The sequence below is a fragment of the Thamnophis elegans genome, chromosome 4 (assembly GCF_009769535.1).
Source record: "Thamnophis elegans isolate rThaEle1 chromosome 4, rThaEle1.pri, whole genome shotgun sequence".
Classification (NCBI taxonomy): Eukaryota; Metazoa; Chordata; class Lepidosauria; order Squamata; family Colubridae; genus Thamnophis; species Thamnophis elegans.
The window spans coordinates 36,910,955-36,916,600 of NC_045544.1; the positions used below are offsets into that span (position 1 = coordinate 36,910,955).

Below are 5,646 nucleotides of genomic sequence, written 5' to 3' on the forward strand. Positions count from 1 at the left end.
AGCCGCTGAGAGATCAAGAAGCACCAGGATAGAGGAATATCCTCTATCCCTGGCCTGCAGAGATCATTGGTCAGGGCGACCAAAGCGGTTTCCGTGCTGTACCCGGACCTGAAAACAGACTGAAAGGAGTCTAGATTTTGTCTCTCATTGGACACATATCCAGGCTGGGTGAAGCATGTTTCCTTTGGCTTCCCATCCACTGTACTGGAAAGTTCCTTGCTTTTTCCTTTACTATATATTTTAACTATTTTACATTGCAATGTCTGAAGATTGGTACATCGTTTCTCTGAAAGTAAAATAGCAGCCCATTATTATTATTACAACATGGCAATTAACCTAGAGAGGAACTAGAAACAAAAGAACCACAGATCATCAGGGGAGTGATGACACAATAAGAGATCAAAAGAAAGAAGCTTTGTTTGTGTCAAAGGAGATAATTTGAGAAGAAGGTGGTGAAGGTAGAAAAAACTATAATGCAAGCATCAGGAGAAAGCAAAAGGAAAGCAGAGGGATTGATAAGAAAGGAGTGATCCATAAAAGAAAAGCCAAGCACTGGTAGATGGGTCTACACAGAAGCCAGTCAATGTGGTTTTCCCTCCTTTTACATAAAGGATGGAGAAGTAGCAGGATAATGACCAATCAGCCATGATCTGAATAAAGCACCAGCCTGGCCCCATTAAGAATCACTGCAATCTAGCCTGGAATTTCTTAACAGTCACAAACAGAAAGAGGGACAAGCAGTTAAAATCTCATCACAGAATTGTGCATAGTGAATGACATTGGTATGAGCTAAATTTAGCAGTGTTTCCTTCTTCTTAACTTATGCCTTTGATTTTTCTCTTACTATTTCTTTCTCTGGTTCCATGCTTCATTTAACAATACACTCTAAAAGGGAAAAGTATGATGGGCATGTTTGGATGCACGGTACATATCAATTACTTCCAATGACCCAAGCACGTTAAGCAGCTTGTGAATAGAGGACTCCTATTTGTCAAAAAAAGCGGGGCGGCTGAATGTTTGCATATTTATTCATGTAAGCACAAAAGTGCTCATGCAGACAGCATGAAAGAATATGGTAAGATAGCCTTTTGAACTGGGATGCTCTCCAATTGTGCGCACTTCAGTTCCCAGAATTGGTAGCAACAACCACACTGGAAGGGGAGGTCTGGAAATTGATGTCAAGAGGACACACAGGTTGTAGGCTAGGGTAGAGTTGCAATATGCTGCAGGAGTTGAAATGATATTAATACAACAATGCTCGACTGAAATTGTGAAATATTAGTAAAAGAATCTTACTACAAGGAAAGCTAGTTTCTCTTGACTGTGTCAAAACAAAAAACAAAAAACTAGGTATCAAGACCGGTCATTCTAGCTTTCAGCACAGGAAACATTAAACATTACTGCAGGATCTAACTCCCAGTGGTAGTTTTCTATGCCTGTGTGAAGCCGTGGCCTAATTGTATTTCTGAATTAGCCTTTGCACTGCCCTAAAATTTAAAAACTCCGTGTAACTCAGCACCAGCTTTTCAGTGCATGATTGAATAGTTTACTGAGTAGACATGTTTAAGTGAATGCTGTCACACTTGATAACTTTGCAGCCACAGACCACTGTGTTTAGAAACAATTCTGATTTGTGTTGGTGGATTTCTCATTTTCTACTTCATAATCTAATCCCTGCTGATTCTGTAGCTATTTCAATTTTTATCTCATCAGTTCTGCAACTATCTTCCAGTTTCCAGCAAGGGGGTGTAAAATATACGAGAATGCCATCCATGGGCCGCCCAAACGCGACCCCCCAGGCATTCGCCGCCCAAACGCCGCTGCCGCTGTGTGTAAAATGGCGCCGCTGCTGCCGTCAGTCCGTAGAGATACAGGGATGCTGTCCAGGGGCCGCCCGAGAGCGGCCCCCTCCTGATAATCGTCTGCCTGGCTCGTCTGGTGGCTGTTCTTTTGTAAGGGCTCCTCTTTTTCGAGAACTGGAGGCTCAATCCTGAGAATCTGGAAGTTTTCCACTCCTCACCAGCCCGAGCGTTTGGCTCGGGCAGCCATCTTCCATCTTTCACATGTGCACATAGATAGATAGATAGATAGATAGATAGATAGATAGATAGATAATAGATAGATAGATAGATAGATAGATAGATAGATAGATAGATAGATAGATAGATAGATAGATAGATAGTTGTTTTAGTTCAGGGCCATTCAAATGGAGTTTCTGATAGCAACCACAACTTTTCATATTGCTGAGTTCTCTGCTGGAAAAATCAGACAAAGGGAGAACTCTTAATCACAAACAAGTGTCAGGGACCTGCCTTTAGTTTCTGTGGGAGAGACAGATTTCTTGTTGCCAAATTAGATTAAGATTAAGATTTAGTTTATTTGTGTGCCGCCCTTCTCCGGGAGGGACTCAGGTCGGCAAACAACTCAAAGGGGGAAAAAGGGAACATAAAATACAATACACGTGATTAAAATAAACAAGAATCATACAACCATACAAGTTGAGAGGGGAGGGGAACTCATCAACCCCAGGCCTGCCGGCACAGCCAGGTTTTGACGGCTTTCCGGAAGGCCTGGAGAGAGGTGAGGGTCCGAATCTCCGTGGGGAGTTCGTTTCAAAGGGCCAGAGCTGCCACAGAGAAGGCCCTCCCCCGGGTAGTAGCCAGGTGGCATTGGCTGGTGGACGGAACCCGGAGGAGGCCGACCCTGTGTGATCTAACGGGTCTTTGGGAGGTAATTGGCAGCAGGCGGTCTCTCAAGTACCCAGGTCCAATACAATGAAGGGCTTTATAAGTTACGACTAGCACTTTGAAGCGTATCCGGAGACCGATCGGTAGCCAGTGCAGCTCGCGGAGGATAGGTGTAACATGGGTGTACCAAGGTGCACCCACAATCACTTGCGCGGCTGCATTCTGGACGAGTTGAAGTCTCTGAATACTTTTCAAGGGCTGCCCCAATTCTTGGTGCACATTATAATACAATGTATGATTTTGGTGTATACAAATATTAACTATTTCATCTTCCACTATGAATTGTGTGTTTCAGCTAGTGACGAAACTCGTTGCCCAAAGATTAATAATGCAAGAAAAATTTCATACTTTTGCTGTATGAACAGATCTTTGATAGGGATAGAAAGAAGTGGAAAAATATATTATTTAATATTTATTTAAGGCCGGTAGCCTTGTGAATGATTGCTACTACTAAGGTTATGGGAATGGTTTTATTACACTGGCAGAAACCTTAACATCTTGATTTTTTTTAATGAGTGTAAGAATATTTTTAAAATCCATCACATCCTGACATAACAGTGTTTGTTTCAACATTTTCTATCCTGCTATGTCTGTGATCACTGATTGTATATCTATCTAGCTATATAATGCTAAGTTTTTTCACAATAGTATGCATGATCAAAACATGGCAACTTCTACAAATTGTTCCCAAAATTTATCTGGAATACGTCCTTACTTGACTTTCCTTGAGCTCTCTAGCTAGTCCTGAGTTAACCAGTGATTGAACAAGAGCTCTTGTCCACCTCATTTCAACATTAGTTCAAGATCCTGATATTAAGGCAAATCATAAAGACCTGATCACAGGTGTTACTCTAATTGGAGTGATAAAGGCAGCCTGATTGTGTCACTCCGATTTGATGCAGCCTTGCTTCTCTCCCCACCTCTATTCCACAATGGTGTTTTATTTAAGCCTTGACAATGTTTACTGTTTTTGTTGTGCTTTATCTTTGTAAGCTGCCCAGAGTCACATACTTGGGGAAGGGGAGCTATATAAATTGGAGCAACAACAAAAAATGTTTGTTTTGGATGTAGATGTGGCTGAGCCTGGAGGAAGAGTCAAATGGGGAATTAGTCAGGAATCCTGTGTCACAATCCCTGTGAGGGCATAACAGGGAAAAGTCTTATTTCCCCTTGAATGCCACTGAATCTTATCTAGTTTGACCCGGGTGCAAATCACCAGCTTGTGAAGATTCCTGTGTTATAGGCTTGAGCAATAAGCTAGCTACTTGAACTCTTCACTTGAGCATCTGATTGTTCCTGCCTGAAAGAAGAGATTTGAATAATGCATGTAAAGCATTCTTTACCACAAATTGTTAGAGTTTTATAGGCAGCTAGAGCTTCCCAGATCAAGCATGTGTAGGATGTAAACATGCAATCATGTAAACTGTCAAGAGTAAAACACGGGTAGTTGCGTGCCTCTTTATTTCAACTTGTCATTAGAGCAAATGGGGGGGATGTTGACTACAAATGGGTTAATTTGGAGAAACAAAACCTCTGCAGTTCTATGGGACCTTGTGAGACTCTGGAAACTTTTCAAGGTCAGATCAATAGGTGTGCAGAAGAAGGAAGATGGTTCTCATAACAAAGAGAACTTTTTTATATCATCTATGTGGAAATCTGGGGGCTGGGCTGGGAAATTCATTGTTTAATACTGTGAATGTGAATGCCTTAGAAATTCAGAGTTAATTTTACCTCACCATTCCTACGTTATATATTCAATAAACAGTAAGCTTTTCAGAACTGAAATGATCCTGGATTTTTATTTGGATACTCAAGCTGGATGTTGACATAAACATAGAATCACCACCTACTAGCAAGTGCGGAAACAAACATATATTGCTATATAAAGAACTTTTCAGTGAGTGTACTCTAGGCTTTAAACCTAGGGAGGATATATATTCAGCAATCATAATTAAATGTGAGAAACTGTCAATAATAGCTGCTCTTTTAGACATATCAGACTGAGTCTTTGGGAAGATTCAGCAAAGGTAAAGCTTCATGTAAACTATAACAATTTGATGGAAATTAATTTTTGCATCTAACATTAGCTGTACTTGTATACCAAGCTGATCAATTCCACAATAAAAGATTTGAATCAATATGCCTTAGAGACAGAGAACAGATGAGTAGGCATCTATTACCAGCCTTGGAAGATTTTCAGCTTAAACATGTCACTTACCATACAGTACTGTTTTTCAAACTTGGCAAGTTTAAGATGTGTGAACTTCAATTCCCAGAGGCTGGCTGGAATTGAAGTTCACACATCTTAAACTTGCCAAGATTGGAAAAACACTGTCATTGATGTCGGATGATATTTATGACACTATTATTTTGACTTGTTGGGAAGGCTATCATTTTGGGAATGAACTCAGTGTTGTAGGATAGTTCTGAGAGTACCCTGAATTGTTGTACTGCTATAAATAATATAAAAAAATGCAAAGGAAGCCTTTTCTGGGTATATTATTGATTATCTCTTTTAGAAGACTGGCTTCACGCTGTGAGCAGGATTCGAACCTGCGCAGGGAAACCCTATTGGATTTCGAGTCCAACGCCTTCACCACTCGGCCATCACAGCTGATTGCATTGAATGGTCAAAATCTGAACGGATGCTTTTGGAAGAAATTGTCTATATTAGGTAGCTATACCGTTTCAGTAGTGTTTGGCATCAATAATTAATCTTGAACTGAGAATGCTTAGATATACGTAGATAGATGTATTGTATGATAAAAATGATTTTAAAAACATTGCTGTGAGACACAGAAAGAGATTTAGATAGCTGGGCTTCACCTATACCGAGTGTATAAAATTCATGCATTAAAAATGAATGTTTTCCCACTGGTATTTTAGGGCATATGTGACA

At 40.5% G+C, this 5,646-nt stretch overlaps 1 non-coding gene across 1 annotated transcript; it reads right to left on the reverse strand.

The window, feature by feature from the left end:
* Positions 1-5,279: 5,279 nt before the first annotated feature.
* Positions 5,280-5,361, reverse strand: TRNAS-CGA. Its single transcript has one exon. It is a non-coding gene; the product is annotated as a tRNA-Ser (tRNA).
* Between the last annotated feature and the right edge of the window lie 285 nt (positions 5,362-5,646).